The sequence below is a fragment of the Rattus norvegicus genome, assembly GCF_036323735.1.
Source record: "Rattus norvegicus strain BN/NHsdMcwi chromosome Y unlocalized genomic scaffold, GRCr8 chrY_unlocalized_8, whole genome shotgun sequence".
Lineage (NCBI taxonomy): Eukaryota > Metazoa > Chordata > Mammalia > Rodentia > Muridae > Rattus > Rattus norvegicus.
In genome coordinates this window covers 363,236-386,966 of record NW_026947411.1, presented here as the reverse complement: position 1 = coordinate 386,966, position 23,731 = coordinate 363,236, and the positions used below count along the sequence as shown (strand labels likewise).

Here is a 23,731-nt window from a genome sequence, read left to right as displayed (position 1 = left end):
TTGAGAATTCATTGTTCAGCTCTACACACACACACACACACACACACACACACACACAGACACACACACACACACTCAGCAACCAAATGTAGATAAGATTGATGAAGCTAAGTAGTCTATGCTGCCATTGAACTGAAAACGGACATCTTTTTGGTAGAGTTTGAGAAAGGATTAAAAGAGCTAAAGGTGCTTTCAACCCTATAAGAACAACAATGATAATGAACCAGAGATTTCTGGTACTAAACCAATATTCAAAGACTATACATGGATAGAACTATGGCTCCAACGGCATCTGTGGCAAAGGATAGCGTTGTTGGTCACCAATGGAAGGAGAAGTCCAATGGAAGGAGAAGTCCTTGGTACTGCCTGGGTTTGACTCCAAGTTCAAGGGAAAGTCAGCGGGCAGTAAGGTGGGTTATATAAGAAGGTTAGCGGATTTAGATAGGGCAATTATGGAAAAGAAACTGGGAAAGGAAATAACATTTGAAATGCAAATGTAGAAATATCCAAATAAAAAAGCAATAAAATTGTATTAAAATAAAAAAAAATGAAAGAAAGAAAAGAAACCTGCCAGATAATCAAACCTATTGACAGAGAAATCCAAACAGTCACTGTCTGGAAATGGTATTCAGTGTAATACTAATGGAAAGACTGAGATGATGAAGTCTCAACTAGATCCCTTCCAGATATCAGTGTCAGACACAAATTGCTCTACAGGTATACAAAGCATGGAGGCATTTACACTGAGTTGAGGACACAATACATGTCTTTTCTTTGTTTCTTTGGACATTTTTCTTCAGGGCAAAAAGAGTAAAAGCCATGAGCTCTGAGGAGAACAACTGTGCCCTTCCCAACAACTAGCTTTTGGAATGAAGAAATTGATTATATAAAAACTCTGATTTACAGGAACCATAAGAAAAGAGAAGTCCAGATGCTTCTGAGAGGGTCCCAGCTCCTGATTTGCATATGTGGATGGCTCAGATCAAGGCTATCTGTTCAGCAATGCCAGTCAACCCCTACCAAGGAAGCACTGAGTTTTCCCAAGCACACATATTACTTCCCTTTTTTAGACAAAGGCAGAATGGCAGTTTCCTTCTACCCATTTCTGATCTTTTCATCCTCTTTGTTCTTACTCCCAAATGGATGTTTATTCTGAATTAGATGCCTATTACTGAACCCTAGAGGTACTGAAGGAATACCTGAGATGCAGATGAAGTCATGACAACAATTGTGACATCACAGAAGAAAAATCTCTCCAGGTTACAAGAGATTTTTCAGGCAAGGCCTAATGATGATATCACTGAGAACTGCCATGGCCTACCTGCTGAACAGCTTTCCTTACATTGACCATATTTGAGGGTGTCCTTTCCTGGTATGTCTCCTGTGACACAGTGGAAACCTTTATATCCTCCATCTCTGTAAAACTATAGATTTCGCTTTGCTTTATATGAGATTACATGCTCTGAACAGAAAAAGTTAGTCAAGGGCTTGGAATGGGTAGAAAAGGTCTTTTAACATAGAATGGATGGGATTCTTTTGGATATTAATGTTATTCCCAGGTACATTCCGTGAAAAACAGTTCAATTTTGTTTCTCTTCTCTGCTTCCCAAAGGCCAGTATTTTCACTACGGACGTTCAATTGAATTAATATTGTGTTTCACTTTCTTACTGTACATTCCTCGATATGGGACTTTATAAATATTTCTGAATGTGTACTCAAAAATTCCGTATTCCAATTCCTTTTTCTGCAATGATTTTGTAAACAAATGTGGCCCAGCTCTAGAATGAGTATAACAGTGTACATATTGTGTACCTACTTGAAATGATAAACTCACAAATCCTAATTTTATCCCAAAATTACCAGACATCAGTACAGCAAAAAACAACATGGACTGTAGAATTCGGTTCTCTAGTCCCATTTGATACCAGTCCTGCATTATCTACCTTACTGTGTTCCCGTGGCAAGACTAGAGTGTTGTGGATGCTTGACTATGATTCTTTCTTCAGACCAAACATAAGATTCACGAGGTTTGGCAGGGTGAGGAATGGCTTGAGGTCCTCAGTTTCATTAGATTCATAAGAACAAGAGAGAGTCTATTTTGCACTGTCCTTTTTAGATTCTACTTTCTTGACATTGTTCCCCAGAATCCATGTTAAAATTCCATCTCTGTAGACGGAGATGCAGGTGTAGATGTAGATATAGATATAGATATACAGATATATATATATATATATATATATATATATATATATATATATATGTGTGTGTGTGTGTGTGTGTGTGTGTGTGTGTGTGTGTGTGTGTGTGTGTGTGTGTATCAGCCACCAAAACTAAATAAGATTGATGAAACTTAGAATTGCATGATCAGAAGATATGGATATAGGTCTTTCCTGAGAGACACAGCTAGAACATGTCAAATACAAAAGTGAATGGTAGTAACAAAAAAGTGAACTGAAAGCACATCTCTTGTTGGTAGATTTTTGAGGAAGGATTACACGAGCTGAAGGAGCTTTCAGTCCAATAAAAAAGACAATGCCAACGAACCGGAGTTTTCTTGTACTATATGAATATTCAAATATAGTACATGGATAGACCTATGGCTCCAACTTCATATGTAGCAGAGAATGTCCTTGCTGGGCACCAATAGAAGGAGATGCCCTTGGTCTAAACTAGGTTTTATTACCAATTCAAGGGAATGTCAAAGGGCATAAAGGGAAATTATATAAGAAGTGTGGGGGGACGGGGAGGGATCTTATGGACAGGAAACTGGGAAAGGCAAAAATATTTGAAATGTAAATATGGAAAAATCAAATTAAAAAGCAAAAAAATTGCTAAAAAATAAAAAGAATTAAATATGTTAAAGATATGAAAACTGCCATCTAATCAGACATATTGACTGAGAAATCTGAAGGGTCACAACCAGGCAATGGGAGACAGAGTAATATTAGTGGAAAAATGATATGATGAACTATAAACATGTCTCTCTCCCAAATACCAGTATCAGAGTCAAACTGCACTATAGGTATCCAAATAATCGAGGAGTTTACTGTGAGCTGAAGAGACAATACTTGTCTTTCACTTCTTCCTTAGGACCTTTTTCTTCTGGGCAAAAAAAAAAAATAAAAGCCATCAGCTCTAAGGAAAAGAACAGTGCCCTTCGCAACGCCTGGTTTTTGGGATAAAGATATTAATGATATAAACTCTCTGACTAACAGGAACCACTTGAAGCAGGGAAGTCCAGATGCTTCTGACACGCTCCGAGCTCCGAGCTCCTGATCCCATGTGTGGAAGGCTCAGATCAATTCTATCTCTTCAAGGTAACTACTCAACTCCTACCAAGGACTCAGTGAGATTTCTCTGGGTGGACATATTTCTTCCTTTTTTTTATACCAAGACAGAAGTCCATCTTCATTCTCCCCATCTCTGAGCTTTTCATCCTCTTTGTTCTCACTCCCAAATTGATGTTTCCTCTGAAATAGAGGCCAATTAGTAAAACCTATAGGTTCTGAAGGAATATACGAGAGGCGTTGCAGACATGACAACATGATATCACAGGAGAAACTAGGGATCTCCAGGATACAAGAGATTTTTTCATGGAGGGCCTAATGATGATGTAACTGAGAATTTCCATGGCCTACCTCTAAACAGCTTTCTTTACATTGAGCAGTTTCGAGAGTGCCGTTTCCAGGTATGTGCCCTGTAACACAGGGGAATCCTTTATGTACTCCGTCTCTCTAAAGCTAGAGACTTCTCTTTGCTTCATTACTGTTTACATGTACTGAATGGACAAAGTTAGTCTTGGCAGGGGTAGAAATGATCTAGACACACAGAGTAGAGGAGATACTTCTGGATAATAATTTTATTCCCAGATCAATTCCTGTGACATACAGTGCAATTTCCTAGGTTTTCTGTTTCCTAAAGGACAGAATTTGCCCTACAGTATTTTGACTGAATATTGTATTACATTTTCTTATTGTACTTCTTTTATTGGAGACTTTGTATATATTCCTTTGTATATATATTTGTGTACTCAAAAACTGTATTTTCCAATTCATTTTTTGCACTGATTTTGGCAACAAAGAGGGTCGAGCTATAGAGTAAATCTAAGACTTTAAATATAGTGTACCTAATTCAAATGATAAACTCCCAAATCCTTATTTTATCCCAATATTACCAGACATCAGTAAAGCAAAGGACAAAATGAACTACTGATTATGTTTCTTGTAGTCCCATTAGATATCAGTACTCTAATATCTGAATTCCTGAGTTCTCAGGGACAGACTTGAGGGTTTTAAATAAATTACCCCGATTCTTTCTTCTGGTAAAACATAAGATTCAAGAGGATGGGCAGGGAGAAAAATCACTTGAGGTCGAGATAAACCTCAACTTCAATAGTTTCATAAGAACAGGAGGGAGTCTATTTGACATTGTCATTTGGTGATTCTACATTCATGACCTAGTTTCCCAGAAAACATATTAAAATTCCACCCAACATCCTAGCGGTAGGAGCCAGCAAAATGTGTGTGTGTGTGTGTGTGTGTGTGTGTGTGTGTGTGTGTGTGCATACATTTTCTATATATATTTCAGACACCAAAATTAGATAAGATTGATGATGCTAAGAAGTGCATGCTGTGTGGAAAACAAGGGCACTGGAGAAAAATTCCTGAAGAAACCATGGCCTATGATCTAAGATCAAGAATCAACAAATGGGATCTCATAAAACTGAAAAGCTTTTGAAGGCAAAGGATACTGTGGTTAGGAAAAAACAGCAACCAACATATTGGGAAAAGATCTTTACCAATCCTACAACAGATAGAGGGCATATATATATATATATATATATATATATATATATATATATATCCAAATTATACAAAGAACTCAAGAAGTTAGACAGCCGCCGGGAGTCAAATAACCCTATTAAAAAATGGGGTTCAGAGCTAAACAAAGAATTCACAGCTGATGAACACGGAATGGCAGAGAAACACCTAAAGAAATGTTCAACATCTTTAGTCATAAGGGAAATAAAAATCAAAGCAACCCTGAGATTTCACCTCACACCAGTGAGAATGGCTAAGATCAAAATATCAGGTGACAGCAAGTGCTGGCAAGGTTGTGGAGAAAGAGGAACACTCCTCCATTGTTGGTGGGATTGCAGACTTGTACAACCCTTCTGGAAATCAGTCTGGAGGTTCCTCAGAAAATTGGACATTGAACTACCTGAGGATCCAGCTATACCTCTCTTGGGGATATACTCAAAAGATGCCCCAACATATAAAAAAAAGACACGTGTTCTACTATGTTCATAGCAGCCTTATTTATAATAGCCAGAAGCTGGAAAGAACCCAGATGCCCTTTAAGGGAGGAATGGATACAGAAAATGTGGTACATCTACACAATGGAATATTACACAGCTATCAAAAACATCGCCTTTATGAAATTCATAGGCAAATTGATCAAACTGCAAAATATCATCCTGAGTGACGTAACCCAATCACAGAAAAACACACATGGTATGCACTCATTGATAAGTGTCTATTAACCCAAATGCATGAAATATCCTAGATGCAAAGAACACGTGATACTCAAGACGGATGATCAAAATGCGAATGCTTCACTCCTTCTTTAAAAGTGGAACCAGAATACACTTGGCATGGAATAGGAAGGCAAAGATCAAATGAGTGGCAGAAGGAACACCCATTCAGAGCCTGCCCCACATGGGGCCTATACATATACAGTCACCCAATTAGAAAAGATCGATGAAGCAAAGAAATTCAGACTGACAGTTACCACATGTAAATCTCTCCTGAGAGTCACAGTCAGAATACAGCAAATACATAGGTGAATGCCAGCAGCAAACCAATGATCTGAGAAAGGGAACTGCATTATAAGAATCACAAAAAGGACTGGATGACCCTGAAGGGGCTTGAGACCCCATATAAACAACAATACCAACCAACCAGAGCTTCCAGGGAGTAAGCCACTACCCAAAGACTATACATGGACTGACCCTGGACTCTGACCACATAGGTAGCAATGAATATCCTAGTAAGAGCACCAGTGGAAGGGGAAGTCCTTTGTCCTTCTAAGACTGAATCCCCAGTGAACGTGATTGTTGGGGGGCGGGAGGTAATGGGGGGAGGATGGGAAGGGGATCACCCATATAGAATTGGTTATACAATGGACACCTTTACATACTACATCTCCCTAAAGTTAGAAACTACTTCTTGCTTCATTAGTGTATACATGCTGTAAATGTAGAAGGTCAGGCACTGGGCACACAGAGAAATGATCTAGGAACATGGGGTGAAGTAGATTCTTCTGGACAATCATTTTATTCCCAATTCCATTCCTCTGACATACAATTCAATTTCCTAGGTTTTCTATGTTTTCCACAAGCCAATATTTTTTCTACAGACCTTAATTGAATGAATTTCACATTACATTTTCTTATTTTACATTCCTTGATAGGGGACTTTATAAATATATTCCTGAATGTGTACTCAAAACTTCTGTTTTCCAATTCCAATTTTTTAAATGATTTTTTCAACAAAGGGGACTCAGCTATAGAGTATAATAATTTAAATATTATGTACCTACTTCAAAGGATAAACTCCCTAAACCTTATTTTATCCAAAAATTACCAGACATCAGTAATGCAAAAAACACCATGGAGTGTAGAATGCAGTTCTCTTGTCCCATTAGATATCAGTTCTCATATATCTACCTTCCTGTGTTCCCAGTCCCTGTCTTGAGGGTTATGGATGTTCTACCATGATTATTTCTACAGGCCAAACATAATATTCAGGAGGATGGGCAGTGAGAGGAATGGCTTTAGGTCCAGTAAAACCTCAAAACCAATATGTTCATATGAACAGGAGGGAGTCTATTGGTCATATTCATTTGTGGATTATAAAATCTTGACATAGTTGTGCAGAATCCATTTTAAAATTGCACCTAACCAGCTGTACGAGCCAACAAATGTATATTTACTAGCCACAAAAACTAGATAATGTTGATAAAGCTAAGCAGTGCATTCTGCAAGGAAGCTGATATAGATCTTCCCTGAGAGACACAGGAAGAACCTGTCAAGCAGAGAAGTGAATGCAAGTGGCAAACCAGTGAACTGAAAACAGACCTCTTGTTGGTATATTTTGAGAAAGAATTAAAGGAGCTGAAGTGGTTTTCAACCCCATAAGAACAACAATGACAATGAACCAGAGCTTTCTGGGTCTAAACCAATATTCAAAGACTAAATGGACAGACCTATGGCTGCAACTGGATATGTAGCAAAGGATGGCTTTTTTGTGCTTCAACAGGAGAAGCCCTTCATCCTCCCTGGGTTTGACTCCCAGTTCAAGGGAATGTCAAGGAGCAGTAAGGGACATTGTAGAAATGGGGAGAGGGACAGTTTAGGGATCTTATGGGCCGGAAATTGGGGAGGAAATAACATTTGAATTGTAAATATAGAATTATCCAATTGAAAAAAGGAATAAAATTTGCTAAAAAAAATAAAAGAAATTAAAGAAATCTGCCACCTAATCACACCTATTGATTCAGAAATCTAAAAGGTCACTGTCAAGGAATGGAACTCAGATTATTACTAGTGAAAAGACTGAGATGATGAAGTCTCAACTAGAAACAATTCTATCTCCCAGATATCAGTGTCAGACACAAACTGCAAAATAAGACCAATTTTTCCCTAAGTTTCAAACCACAGATGAAAATCACCACGTGATTCAGGTAGTCTCTTTACTCTCCTTAAAACAAACTTAAGCACCTTCTATTGTTGTTGTAAAAATTAATAAAAATAAAAAATAAAAAATAAAAATGAAACAGTAAATGTTTTTCTCTGGTTGGTTTACCCTGCTTGGGTTCCACACCTCAGTGCCCCAGATATCTGCTGGATATCTTGGCAGAAACACAGCCCAGCCACACACTTTCTTACAGTGAGACTCTTACATATAAAAACACACCACACAATAATCTTATTTCCAATTGGTAAGATATAATTGCCCACTTAAACATACAAAGCCCGGTACCATCTATCCCTTGCACCTTATATTTACCAAGTCTCCAGCTTCTCCCACAACGACTCCTTGCTTCTCCTCTCTCTCTCTCTTTCTTTACTCACTCTCCCAAATATATCAACCCTTTCATGCTTTAGTTTCTCTTTCTCTTACAAAGACTCCTAGCTTCTCCCCTCTCTCCATCTCCTGTCAATTCTAACTCTTCTCAGTTCCCCATCCTGTCTCTAAACCGTTCCCTTCTCCTCCTAGCTTCCTTCTCCTCCCCTATCTCCATCTCCTGTCTCTTCTAACTCTTCTCAGTTCCCCATCCTGTCTCTAAACCATTCCCTTCTCCTCCTTGCTTCCTTCTCCTCCCTTCACACTCCCAACTGTTCCATCCTCTCCCCCTCCTGCTCAGGTTCCACTGGCTCAACTGTCAGCAACTGTCCTCTCTAACCCTATTCTCTGAATCTAATCCCCCTCTTGCTCCTGACTTTTCCCTCTGTCCAAATCTCACGCTCTTGCCTTTATTTAACAAATTCAGAGAAAATTTCAAGGCAAACCACAACATTCTATCAATTCTATAATCAATATGCAACTTAAAACTCAGGGCTTTAGCCCAAAATATATCCATCACTTAAGCTCTCTACCCGGAGCCACAGATTTTTCTTTAACCTTAATAACTTCTACAATATATGTCTGCATTCACTCTGCCTGCTGTTACAGACATTTATCACAACTCTCTACTTGGTGGTAGTGACTAATTTTTCCTTATCTAAGTTCTGAAGCTTTTATGAAAATCCCCCCTGTTTCAGGAAATGTCCCTACACTCTTCTTTCTAAAACCAAATTTTATCACTTTTTAATAATACCTTTAATAATGAAGTACCTTGTGTAGCTAGGATTTAATCCCAAAATTCACTTGGAGCCCACCTTAAAAAGAATATGAGTATCCTGAAAAACTTTCTAAACAACTTTCTTTAAAAAGCAGCTTTACTCTCTTAACTCTCTGAGCTGCCCTTACTTATCACAGAGCAGCGGACCTACAGCCTGTCAGTACAGGCTGCTTCGCTTTTTCATTGTTTGAATTCCTGGCCTTAAGTTATCACATGCCTTAACATAGAGCCTGTGTCCTCTTACTTAGAAAATAAAACTTTTCAGTAAACTCTAAGGAATGCTATTGGATTCTTGATCATCACCTTGGTTCATGATCTGTTGTAAAAAGAGAAAAGAAAAAAGTAATGTTGCCTTTTACCCCGCTAGCACTGGCACCATATTGTCCCATGATATCTGGTAGATATCTTTGGGAAAACACATCCCCACTCCTTGGCTGCCCAGTGTCTCTTGCTGCCACACACTTTCCTATCCTCAAACCCTCATGTAAAAGAACACACAACACAATAATTTTGACCCAATTAATAAGATATAATTGCCCACTTAAACAAACAAAGCACTTTACCATCTATCCCTTAGGAACATTAATACCAACCTGTAAATACAGAGAGCAGAATCTTGACTTCACCTTCAATGGCTTCTCACCCTCTCCTCTTCCTGTCTCTCCCTTTTCCTCTAGTCTCCTCCTCTCCTTTCAAACATCTCTCCCGCCCATCCTTCCTTCTCCTCCAATGACAGGATTCCTTCTATCCTGTTCCTGCCCCTCACATGTACTTTACAAATTCAATGGGAGGTGGTTCTTGTGAAGTCACCTGAGTTCTGAGTACAAGACTAGGCAACTATCCTTGGGCCAGTGGATTTAGCATCAAAATACAGATAACTTCAGGGCAAACCACAACAAGTAGCTTTGATATCCTAGTGAAATCTTTCAAGCCATTAAAAATTGCAAATGTGAACATGTACTAATTTTCTTCTCTTGCTTGATGGTGAAAAAAAGTGGTACCCAACACTGTATGAGACCTAGTATTACATAATACACGTAGAGAAAACAAATTACTCCCAAGGCCAACGTAACTTCATAAGTAAGCAATTTGTTATAAAGTAACAAAGAACAAACAAAGTACTTTTTTCAGTTGGTTTCCCTTCACTGTAGGCAGCAATTTGAATTTCTAGAGCAATGGTTAAGTATTGTATTATTTATCATTAAAAGTACCCTCATAAGAATCTTAAAAAAAAAAGAAATCTAAACATCTGTATAAAAACGTCATATCTGCTTTAAATGATCAGAATATACGTCTGTGATTGGAAATCCTTATTAAATCTTATCAGGAAGCTGAGGGTAAAACTGGGTCAGAAATGAGTCATCAACAGTCCAGCTTCTGTGACAGTCACACCATTACCTGTACCACCATTGTTCTTGATCCCTGACCTTAAAAGGTCCCAGCCTTTCCGAACTTCAAATTGTTCCATATATATATATATACATATATATATATATGTATATATATATATATTTTACATCAGAGACAGTAGTGAAAACATCTTAGCCAGCTTCACGAACAATTTTATTTTCCCAAAAGCTTTTTAAGGGTTGTGGTCGTCTCTGACCATTGTACATTTCTTCAGGCAATGATGGAAGCACTGATCTGCCCCAGAGGCAATCCCTAAATGACCTTGACCACTGTTATTGCCAAAACCAATGGTGCTGCCTTTTGAGTGGTGGGAATCTCCATGAGGATTTTCATGCACTTCTTAGATTAAGAGAGATATGAGTGGTATAACTGAGCAACACTCTGCATGAAGTCCTCGTTGGGTTCATGACTCACCAAGGTCCAATGAGGCTGTGCTGAAGAGTGGGCCATAACCCAGGAGTTCTAAATCTCTATGCCATTTCTCCTTCTCAGGCCTTGGCCATACTCCATGTCAGAACCAAATTTGAACCATTCTTTTACCATGGATAGAATTTCAAATACTCTACTGATAGTGGGCATCCTTACATTGTCCTTGACTTTAATGGAATTGCTTTATGTTTCTCTCCATTTAGGTTGATGTTGGGTACCGACTTGCAGCTCATTGCTTCTATTATGTTTCTGCATAGGACTGGTATCCCTGCTCGCTCTTATCCTTTTAACATGAAAAGGGTTTCGAATATTTTTGCAAGCCTTTTCAGCATCTAATCAGATTATCATGTGATTTTTTTCTTTTATTTTCATTAGGTAGTGCATTATATTGATGGATTTTCATAAATTGAACCATCCCTGCCTCCCACTAGAAATTAATAATTGCACAGCATAACCTACAGAAGTGTTCTCATATTCACACACATACTCTAACAGCTCCTCCAAAAAACAAAAACGAAACATGTTAACAAAAAAAGCCATGCACCCTACAGAACATATCTAATACTCACATACACACTCAAACATCCCAATCGAAAAAACAAAAACCAAAAAATATGCAATCAAAAAAAAAAAAAAAACCATGCTTCGACAACATCAAAATAGAATGAACTAAATATCACTTATCATTAATGCCTTTAAGCATTAATGGCCTCTACTCAATAGTAAAAGAACACAGGCTATCACAATGGATTTAAAAACAGGATCTATCCTTCTGTTGCACTCAAGAAACACAATCCAGCAACTGAGATAGACACAACCTCATACAAAGGTGTTTGAAAAGCTTTTCCAAGCAAATAGACACAAGAAACAAATGGCGTAGATATTCTAACATCCAGCAAATCAGACATGCAACCAAAAGTAATCAATAGAGTTGGGGAAGGACAATTCATATGCATCAGAAGAAAAATCCACCAAAATGCCATCTTGATTCTAGATGTCTATATGCCAAAGACAAAGGCAGCAATATTGCTGAAGCTTAAATATCAAAACGAACCTCACAAATGAGTAGTAGGGAATATCAATGTCCTACTCTTACCAAGGGCAGGCCATTGAGACAGAAATTAAAAAAAAATGATGTAACTAACACGGGGTTCAATTAAGTTGACCTCACTGATATCTACATAATAATTCACCTGAATACAAAAGTAAACACTCTCCTTTCAGTACCTCATGGAACCGTATCCTAAACTGACCATGTTCTCACACTCTAAAAAAGCCACAAGGGATACAGAAAGACTGTGCTAACCATTGTATTTTCTCAGATGACAATGGATTAAAACTGGACTTCAACAATAAGAAAAAGTGTATAAACTCATTGAAATTCAATAACTCGCAACTAAAGAACCATCCGTTCAGAGAAGACATAAAAAAAAGCATTCCTAGAATTCAAAGAAAATGAAGGCACAGCTTCTCCAAACTTAAGGGAAATAAGGAAAGCATTGCTAAGAGGAACATGCATATGCAGCACAAGGCGCTTTCATAAAGAAACCAGAGAGAACCAACACTAGCAACTTCCCAGCACACCCTAAGTCTCTAAAATAAAAAGAACCAAATACATATTAAAGGAGGAGACAGCAAGAAATAATCAGACTCGGGGTGAAAGTGGTACATCAGAAACAAAGAATACAAAGATCAACAAAAAAAAATAGCTGGTTCCTTGGGAACATCAACAAGACAGACAAACCCTAAGACAGATAATGTACTAGGAGGAGAAATAGCATCCAAATCAGAAATGATCAGGGAGCCACATCCATGGACACTGATGAAAGTCACAAAATCCTTAGGTCTCACTTCAGAAACCTGGTGGTTACACAATTTGAAGCTCTGAATGAAATGGATGATTTTGTAGATGGATAACACTGACCACATGTAAACTGAGGTAAGATAAACTATGTAAATAGCTCTACAACACCTAAAGAGACAAAAGAGTAATTAAAAGTTTCCCCACTGAAAGAGCCACAAGGCCAGATTGTTTGAGCACAGAGTCCTACCAGATTTTCAAAGAATTCTCAACATACTCCAAAAAACAGAAACAGGAGGAAAATTGCCAAACTTATTCCTTGACAGCACAGTCACCCTGACACCTAAATCACAAAAGGACTTAACACAGCAAGAATTTCAGACGAACTTCCCTTAAGAACATAGGTGGAAAAAATACTAGGTAAAATTATAGAAAACAAAATCCAAGGACACATGAATATTCCATCCAGTGCCATCTAGTAGGCTTCCTCCTGTAGCTGCAGGAGTGGTTCAGTCTATGAAAATCGATCAAAGTGATTCACCATATAAGCAAACTGTAGTGTAAAAAATTCTGCCCTCAGCATTTCACATTAACTTGTGAGCTACACATGGAGTTAAACTTTGTTGAATTTGCATATAAACCTATATATATATATATATATATATATATATATATATATATATATATATACCTAGCTATACTACTCCTGGCCTTATAACTGAAAAGACCTCTGCCATACCTCAAGGACATGTGCTCCATAAGTTTCCTAACTGCTTTCTTCATAATGAGAAGGAAATAGAAATAACCCAGATGCCCCTCAACCAAAGAATGGCTACAGAAAATGTGGTTCATTTACAGTATGGAATACTATGCAGCTATGAAAATAAGTACATTGTGGGGATGCAGTCAAGTAGATGGAATGAGAAAGTATTGTTCTGAATGAGGTAATTGAGACACAAAATAACATGTACATATTCACTTAAAAGAAGGTATTAGCCATAAAGTACAGAATTCACATGCTACGATCTACGGAACCAAAGAAGCTAAACAAGAAGAAATGCCTAAGAAAATGCTTAAATTTCACTCAGAATGATGAATTAAATAATGAGAGGAGGCAGATGGAAGGAAAGGATTGGGTGGTGAGAGGATGGGAAGGGAAATGGTGTTTGAGAATCATTTCTTGGGAGAGACGGGCAAGAGGGACAGAGGGCCAAGAGAATAAACTTAAATCAGTGACTGTCCAGGGTGGGTGATATCTGTATTATTTGCCTGCAATCTGGGATGTGTGAGGCTACCCCAGCATCCATGAGAGTGACTTTAGCTGAGATTCGTAGCAGTGGGGATACGGGTACTGAAATGGTCACTTTCCGTAGCCACAGAGGACCCAAGGTGGAAGGATAATAACCCAAACACACTCCCAAAATTTTGACCCAGAATTTGTCCTCTCTATAAGAATCACAAGGACAGAGATGGAAGAGGAAATGAGGGAACGGCGACAAGATAAGTGGCCGGATGTGAGACTTATCCTATGGGCAAACGGCAAACCCTGACATTATTAATGGTCCTTTCTTATGTTTGCAGACAGGAGGGTAGCATTATTGTCCTCTGCAAGACTCAACGGAGCATCCGACTAACACACGTGCACAGACATACGGCCAAATATTGAATGGAGCTCAGTGAGTCTCAATGAAAGGCTGAGGGAAGGGCAGACAGAGACAGAGGAGCACAATGATCTTCAGGTGGGGTCACTAAACCCGTCGCTTGTCTGTGGATCCTGTTCTCCTACCCGGGCTGCGTTTTCAGGACCTGGTGGGAGACGATGAATCTAGTTGAGTAGAGACTTGATGTGCCAGGGGAGAGGGTAAACCCAGAGGGGTCCTCCACTCTCTCAGATAAGAATGGGAGAGGATAGAATGAGGGAGTGTAAATGGTAGGAGCCTGGAGGAGTGTGGTTCCAGGGCAGCATTCAGAATGCTACCTGGTGAATAGATGCAACCATACAGCCGCTGTGGGTTGATGTCAGAATTTGGAGTCCACTTCTCACCTCAATAGTGACTGTGAGGCGGGTTACCCATGACAGAGGGGCATGCTGGAGGTATCTTCCACCATTTTCTATTTATGGACACAATCATAGCACTGTAAAATACCACCCATGTCTCTGAAACTCTGTTGGTCAGAAACCCAGACACAGCTTAATCTGGGTCCTTGCTAGGCTACAGTCAAGGTCTTGGCTACCAAGTCTTTCCCTTCAAATGTCCTGGTGGGGAAGGTCTGCCTGTATATTCCCTCGGGCCCTGGGGGAAATTACTTCCTTGTAGTGGCAGAGCTATCCCATTGCCACAAGAGCCACCTATTGATCCCCTCAACATGGATACTGGATTCTGCAAGCCCTCGAGAGAGCAAGGGTGGCAAGACAGATTTGTGTGACATGATATAACCATAGTCAGGACCTCCCATCACCTTCCCCATATGACATGACATGAAATTAGCATCCCATTACCCTTGCTGTGTCAGAAGCAAGCCACTGACATTGCCTACTTGTCTGGGGAAAGGAATGCCGAACTGTTTGGATACCAGAAGATGGAAACCATAGAGCCATGTCAACTAGTACAATGGTCTCATTGGGATCCCACCAACAGTGTAGATACCTGGCCCCACCAGCTTCCAGGTATGTGAGACAGCATCTCTCCAGTTGCTTTTTGTATGGGAACATGTGCGTCTTTTTCCACTCAGGGCCCTGCACCAATGACGCTCCTGCTCAGAAGAGAACTCGTACTTTTACCTCCTCGCCATTTTTACTCCCTAATTTCAATCCGCAGTGCAGTTCTGGCAGTGAGAGTTGGAACTCAGCCTCCTTTCCTTCCCTATCCTCCCCAGCAACCTGGAAACTTGGAGCAGAGCTCAGAGCATCCGACCACTGCATACAGCTCATGATGTGGCCCAACACCTCCTTGTGCTTCCTCTAGTACAAGTTTCACTTCAGTGCTTTTTCTAATCAAATAATAGGTTGGTATCACAGGATATAGGCTTGATGGTGAACCCTCCCAGGACACCCATGTGGCTGGGTATAGCAATGGCTACCCCCAGCCACCCTAGGGCACATGAAGCACAGAGTAAGCAAGTCCCCTTAATGATTCTCATGATATCCAGAGCTTTTTTTCAAATTTTGGACCCAGTTCTGAAATATTGCTGAGGGCAGCTGATAGGGCCAGGAAAGGTTAATAGCTCTGCAGAAAGTAGAATGTGTAAACGGGCTGGTAATCGTCATGGCATTTCATGTCAAACTCCCGGCTGGAGCTCAGAATTAGGACCCTGGCTGAGTCAAGGGGAACTCAGCTCCCTGGCTGCCCTGCCCACAGGGGGCAGATACAAATATGTGTTCTGGGTAGCAAGAGGGTGTGGGAAACAGTTGGAGGATCCCAGATAGAAAAACTGACACTCCAGTAAACGGACTGCCAATGTAGCCTTTGCCAAGTAGCCTGGGAAGGAATGACTGCCTTATTCAGAGTCTATGGCATTGTCCCTGTGCCGTGAGCCTCAGGAAGTGAGGAAGCTAGGCTCAGACCTGACCCAGTCAAAGGTGGTCATTCTTAGACATCCTCCTTCCCACCTACATAGAAACAGAGAATTCTGAGCTCTGCTGCATGTGGTATAAAATTGTCACTTCCTATGAAGAACCTGTCTCTCCTGCGTGACCAACTATAAGTGATTAGCTAAAGAGAGACCCCAGGTCGCCCTTTGAGATGGTTCATTTTATTCTTCGATGTGATACAACCTACAGCTACTTGGCTAGTTTTAGGTTCATTTGACACAAACCAGAGTCATTTGAGAAGAGGGAGTGTCAACTGAACAAAATGTCCACACCAGATTGGCCTGAGGAACATTTTCTTAATTAGTGATTGATGTGGCGGGGCCCAATCCGTTGTGGGTGGTGCTACCCAGGGATAGGTAGGCCTGGAGTGTGTAGGGAACAGGATAAACAAGCATTGGGGAGTAAGCCAGTAAGCAGCACTATTCCAAGGCCTCTGCATCACCCCTGTCTCCAGGACCCTGGCCTGTTTGAGTTCCTGCCCTGACTTCCCTCAGTGATGAACTGTTACCTGGAAATGTAACTTTAATTTTTTTCAATGCCTATTTTTAATGATGGTTCTTAAACTTCCCTTCTAGCCCACCACCCACCAGAGGTAGTGGGAAAGAAAGGATACAGGAGAAGTGGACCTGTTTAGAAATGGTTATTTGGAGCAACTCCCATCTGTGTTGTCTGGAAATTGTCAGTTTGGCTCACAGGTCAGCAGCAGCAGCTCAACCCACTTGCAAACACTTCACAGATATACCAGCAGTCCAGTTTGTTAGAGTCAGGATAGCAAACAGGAATCAGCAGCAGTGGCCCTACATAGCAGAGACAGCCAGGCCTCAGTCTCAGCACAAGACAGCAGGAGGGACCAGAGCCAACAGGAATACCAGGAGAAGTTCTCAGCTGTGCCTCTCTCAGAGATCAGCAAAGATACAAGACCAACAAGCGCTGCACAGATAGCTCTATAAGCAAGTTAAGCTCAGCTTCTTTCACTCTCCTATTTATATCCCTCCAAACATCCCATGTCCTCCGTGTGTCTGCCTAGCTCAGCTGATATTACTCTGCCAATCAACCTGAGTCTGCAAAAGTAACGAAAAAGCTGTGGCACACCACCAGAAGTTTTTTTGTGCATTCTCCCTATGGAGTCCTAACATATGAGGCTCAACTACACAATGTAAGGTGGACCAATACATGTGTGTCATTAGCGAAGAATCCTTCATTAGGTGTCTTTTCATGTGCTTGCTTCAGCAAAAAATCCTCTCACCTGTGTCTGCTTCAGCACAATGTTCCTTCACATGTTTGCCCCAGCCAAACACCATCCAACACAACTGACTTTCCCAAGAACCCTTAGGTTTCCACTTCGTGGAAATGTATGATAAAATAAACCCTTTCCTCCCTAGCTTACTTTTGGTCACAATGTTTATCACGACATTGGAAGCCTAATCACAACACCTGGAAAGAGTGTCTCAGTGAGTGACTGAATACATTGGGTTGGCAACTCTCCTACACTTTTCCCAGAAAAGCAGAGTAGAGACAAGCTGGCCAACTGGTAGACCTTCATCCTAAGCCAGGCTCCTGCAGAGAAGAACCTTTGACTCTACTGTAATCCTTCAACTGGAAGTGTTCACTGGAAACTGGCAAGAACTGCTTTAAAAATAAAAGATAGTTAAGGGATTGGAGAGATTCTTCAGTGGTTAATGGCACTAGTTGCTTTTCCAGCAGACCCAAGATCAATTCCAAGCATCCACATGGCAGTTCTCAACCATATTTAACTCCAGTTCCAGGGGACTCAATGACTTCTTCTGGCCTCAGCAGGCTCCAGGTATGTTCATGGTGTAAAACATACATGCAGATGAAACACCCATACACATAAAATAAGAATAAATTTTAAGAGAGAGAGAGAGAGAGAGAGAGAGAGAGAGAGAGAGAGAGAGGTGAAGGCCAGGAATATATACCAGTGGGTAAAGTGCTTGCCTTGCAAGCAGGAAGACATGAGTTTGATCACCAGAACAAATGTAAAAATCCAAGCATATGCTGAGGGAATAGCTCAGTTGGTGACATTCTTGCCACACAACCATGACGGCCTGACTTTCGTAATCAGAATCCACATGAAAAGCTTGCCACAGTGGCAGGTACTTGTAATCCCAGCTCTGGAGAGGCAGAGATGGGCAGGTCTCTGAGACTCTCACTGGTCAGCCAGCATAACCCTTGATGAGATCCAGGCCAATGAAAGACCTTTTCTCAGAAAACAGTAAGATAATGACTAAGAAATGGCACCCAAACATGTTCAATGGCCTCCACATACTACATATATACACATACACACATGAACATATGCATGCAAACCTATGCAAACACATATACGTATACAAAAGATAGGTGAATAGATGGATATCCATGGTGGATAGACAGACAAGCAGACAAACAAAGAAGACCCAAAGGACAGAGATTTAGCTTCAAAAGGCCCAGACATCTCAATCGCAGCCCAAGTTCAACCTGTGAGATGGTAAGATATCTTTAAGGTCTTCTTCCCCAACTTCCTGGCAAAGTGGCCAATGTGGTTAACATGAGCCAAACATTAACAGTGTGTTTCTAAGGCTGCCCATCACAAATATAATTGGCCCTAAGACATGCCATAGCCTAAACATACCATTCTCCAAGAAGCTTCAGAAAGTGCAGGTGAGAAGGCAGAGGAATATAGCTGGGCATGGATATCTCACTCAATAAATATACTAGACCCAATGTCAGGTATAATTACGGTGTGGCAGCTGCCTATGCTATGGGCTTCCCACTGCGTCTGCCCAAAGCAGCTGTCTACAATGATCTCTGCAAGCAAAGTGCCAAGCAAGAAGAGAAATGGCTTCTGCTCCATGTCAAAGGCAGCAGACACAGGGGAACATGTGATGAATTCATGTCACACAGGTGTACCCCTGGGGTTCCTTCCCCCCCCCATTTGTTATGTTACCATTGCTTTTAGTAATAAATAAATACATGTGTGTCTGTCCCTGCCTAAATCTGAAACAATAAATGTGGTTATAAAAATCACAAGGGCACCCTTCCCTGAACATCCTTTGGATGAATTGTCCCTACTTGGGTCTTCAAGAATGTGTATTCTGGCTGCATCTGGGTGGGAGGTTTTAATTAATTTTTCATTTGGGGAAAGGTCATTAGATGGAAGATGATTCTGGAGGAAGCCACAGCAGATGCTGCAGCTTCTCGGCCATCATTAGGGGAACTCTCCATCCGTGGCTCCTATTAAATTTCTCATCAAACTGCTGGTAATTTCCAACTAGCCGACAGAAACCACTTTTCAGAGAAGCCATATAGAAAAAAAGTGCTTCTCTGGAGAGAACGATCTGACAGCAAGCAGCCTTTGCCTACTCCCTGACCTATGGAGTCAAACTCCACTGGCATCCCCCTGTCTACGCCCAGTTTCACATCATACCTATTTGTGAGTAAGAAACAGTAGGAAGGGAGAAATGAAAACTTGGAAGTGACAGGAATAGAGAGAAAAGAATACATGGATGCATACTTGTTTGCTTGTTTGTGTTTAGGTTGAAGCGTCCATACTTACACAGTCCAGGCAGGATTCCCTGCCTAGGGAATGGTGCTGCCCACAGTGGAGGTAAAACTTTCTACACCAATTAGCTTGACACAATTCCTTACAAATAGACCCACAGGTCAAACCAATGTACTCAATCCCTCCTCACTGAGACTCTTTTCCCAAATAACTATAGATTGTGTAACAATAAAGACTAAAACTAACCAGGGATGATAACCTGGAGTCTGCTATCAACTAATCACTCACAGTAACTGGAAATGTCTCTTTAACATTCCAAGTGTCCAGTAATGTTCTAAATGAGTTGCAAATACTGTATTTAATTTCCTACTTTTCACTGATTAGGGTATTCACCCCAGGAATCTTCTATCTGCTACAAGTTCTCGAAGAATTATCTTTCATATGACATAGTCTCTTAACAAGTAAAAAATTATTGTAAAAACATTGATCTCAGTTGGAGCCAGAATGAACATTACTAGAGCTCAAAATTAAGAACAAATACACTCAGAAAGATGTACAGGTGACAATTCTCTCGTGGCTTTGCGTCCAGTGACAGTGCTTGGACTTGAACTCGACAGTTTGAGTTCTGAGTGTTTGCCTTTACGGTCTCATAGCAGTTTACCCTCAGGAGGTACTCTGGTGAGTTTCTCTTCCTCCTAGGCCAGTGTCTTCCCATGGATACACAGAAGCTGTTGAATATGTCTCCTGGTCCAGTTATCAATAACGCTGCTCTTTTGACAGTCATACCCGAAGGTCCTTTTTGTAGGTCACTTCAAGAAAAAGCTGGGATGGGGCAGCTGAGGCAACAGACTAAAGAAAATGAAAGCCCCAGTCAAAGAAACCAGGCCAGCAAGCACCTGGGAATTCCAGAACAATGGAGGGGAACCCCCAGTTGATTTCCATTTAGCACTTAGAAAGCAACCAGACCAGACCAGGGCAGAGAGAGGGCTGTGGGAAGCAGAGCAGAGGAGGAGAAAGAAGTGGGCCAGGTAGATTATCTGACAGGTGTGGCTGAGTGGAAAATTCTAGAAAGCTTTGGGGAATACGGAAAGACTAAGAGAAAGATGTAGGGAGAAAAAAAAAGAACAGGGAACGAGAACATGAAGTTCTCTTTTATTATTAGCAAGTTGAACAGAAAGAAAATGTAATCTTAGCCGCATAATCATTTCATACTCCCTGGATCAGCAATAAACAATATTTGCCTAGCCGTAATAACAATTCAAATAACAATAATTCCAGAAAAAGGCAGAATTAGAGCATGGAGAGCACAGGGTGAAGGGAGAGTAGAGCATGAGAGTCAGAGGTAATTGCCTACCTGTAAGATGAGAGTATTGGGTGTCACCTAAGTGGGTCTTTCTGGAAGGAGCAGCAGGAAGAACTCAAAGACAATAGATTTGGGGGAGCAGGAGAGGTGCACAGAGGGGACAACCTCTGGCTGCCGACAGAAGTTTTACCCCAGCTGCCAAATGTTCAAAACCTAGAAGTGTATGACTTCACGGAAAATTAAAAACCATCTCAAAAACGTATTAGCTTTTCTCTGCACTTTATTTTCATTATACTAATTAATCATGTGTGTATGCATGTGTGTGCGCGCGCGCGCGCGTGTGTGTGTGTGTGTGTGTGTGTGTGTGTGTGTGTGTGTGTGTGTGTGTTTACACCCGCCACAGTGGGCATGTAGAGATCAGAGGACAACTTTAGGGTAATGATTCTCCCACCGTGTGGGACCTAAGGCTGCAAGTCAAGTCATTGGTCTTAGTAACAGGCACCTTTACCCCTGGGCCATCTCTCTCTAGATCTTTCCCTATACTTTAAAGATGCATTTTGATTTTCACTGGCGTGAACTCCCTTACATGTTGGACGAATGCGTTATTTAAACCGAGCAAGAACGGCAAGGCTTTCTGAAGAAACTGGCCCAGGCTTTTAAGCTCATTCAAATCTGCAGGAAGGAGCCCCTCGGTCAGCACCCAGAATTGGGCTGGAAGACTCCCTGGCTGGCTCGCCTTCTACCTTCTCCACCCTGCCCTCTCTTTCCTCAACTCAGCTATCTCCAAATTGAAAAGGTCAGATACAAGTAATATGGGGTGGGCGGGGGGCACACTCATTTAGTAGAAATGATTCAAGTTTGAGTTTATAGCCTTTAATCATCTAAGTAAAAAAACCTCTAGTGGGGTTGGGGATTTAGCTCAGTGGTAGAGCGCTTGCCTAGGAAGCGCAAGGCCCTGGGTTCAGTCCCTAGCTCCGAAAAAAAGAACCAAAAAAACAAAACAAAACAAAACCTCCAGTTAGAAACATCACAAGCAGAAAAGGAAAAGCATCTGTCTGTTTCTCCCACCCATCCCTTCCTCTTCCTCCTCTCCTCCCCCTTCACATCTCCCTTTACCCTTCCCTTCTCTCTCTTACGTCTTCCTCTCCCACCCTACTTACTCTTCCAGGTCCAGCCAACAGGTAAGACTCGCAAAATGTTTACATAAAAAAAAAATCCCCAGCCTAAAGGTGTTCCACACCATCAGCATGACTGGCAGAAATTTGATCTTGAAATAAATTTGCAATACAAGCTTGTCTATCCCAATTGATTGGAAACAGGCGTGCGCCGCAATGTAGAAAAAAAAATCTAGATAATCCATGGTTTTCTGCACTCCAATCCCCTGTGGAGAAGAGGGCTGGAAAGGTCGCCCAGCCTGCTGAATGCACTGGTGTGAGGGTTTGTTCTGAATCTCCAAGGATACAATAACACGAGGCCGTTTGTATCGATTAAGAAAACGTGTGTAAGTTAACATTAATCAATTAGCAAAATGGATATGTGGCAACTAGCGCTGGGCCGTGCTGTGTAAATAATAGTTTTGACTTCAAGACGTGAGGATGGAAGTCACCATTCGAGTCCCTGGGAGACTTTCAGCAAAGAGAGTTCTGTTGTCACTCAAAGGCCATTATTAGGTGAGGTGGCCATCTTGCATTGCTAGCTATCAGGGCCAGCTCTGAACTTAACCCAGAGCTTTATCTGTAAGAGTGACACTTGGCACCTTGCTAGCCCCCTCCCAATCCTTGGATGAGCTGGTGTTGTCTTTTCTGTACTCTAGTCATTCGAGTAAAATCAGCAAACAGACATAAATAAGAAAGGAAAACCCAAATGGTCTAGTCCCCCACCCTGAAGCTCTCCATCCTGTCTGACAATAGGGGAGCTCCCTTCCTGCAAACAAACACGCTATTCTCAAGTGGCTTCTCATCCTCACTTCTACAGACAGAAAAGCCAAGGTTTTGAGATACTGAGCATTTCATTAAGTAAGTGAAGGAGATTTGAATGCAAGTCTGCTTGTGACATTAACAGCTCCACTTTAACAGGGATTGCTTCCTACTGTAGATTCCTGGTCCCTCCCGCAGCTGAACCACCCTCCTACCTCTTTGGTGGAGCCAACCGATGACGGTGCTGGTGTCTAGGATGGGCACTCAGCACTCAGCATACCATTTTCATGACCCAGTTCCAAAAAGGTATTTTGAGAGTGTGGAATGACCTGAGTCTTGTCCTTGTACCTCAGTGTCTTCGTAGTTCCCATAGGTCACCTGGCTCAAGTACTCTTCCGTAAATAGTCAGATGTTCTCACTGAGAGTCTTCACCTGACATTCTCTCTCCACAAATATACACATGGCCACTCCATCTCCCTCACCCCAAAATTCATGAATTCACTTCTCTATGGTGTTTGGCTTTACCCATCTGCCTAAAACACAGCCACCTCGTGTTAAGTTTCTGGTCACACTGAGTTTGATTTGCTTCGGTTTGAAGAAATGGGAGAGAGGAAGACTGCAGACACATGAGGCAGCTGGTCACATGCAGTCAGGAAACGGAGAGATGAGCGCTGACTTTCAGATGGCTTCTCTCTTTCTTATTCATCAAGAAGCCCCTTCACTCACGGGGCTGCCCCAATCAGGATGACTCTTTCCACTTCAATTAAACATGCAAACATCTTCATAATATAACACCCAGAGTGTGTTGCCATAGTGACTCAAAACCCAGTCATGGAAATACAGAAGTTAACCGTCTCGTTCCCTCTACTCTAA

The 23,731-nt window shown here is 41.2% G+C and overlaps 1 long non-coding RNA gene across 2 annotated transcripts in view; it reads left to right on the top strand.

The window, feature by feature from the left end:
• Positions 1 to 19,078, top strand: part of LOC134484800 (uncharacterized) — a 31,634-nt gene extending 12,556 nt beyond the window's left edge. The window contains exons 1-3 of one of the 2 annotated variants that reach the window (XR_010062605.1): positions 1,084 to 1,372; positions 3,217 to 3,318; positions 14,127 to 19,078. This is a non-coding gene — a long non-coding RNA (uncharacterized LOC134484800). Of the gene's footprint in view, positions 1 to 1,083; positions 1,373 to 3,216; positions 3,319 to 14,126 lie in introns of those variants that run through there. The other variant, XR_010062606.1, reaches the window with a different exon arrangement.
• The last annotated feature ends 4,653 nt before the right edge of the window (positions 19,079 to 23,731 follow it).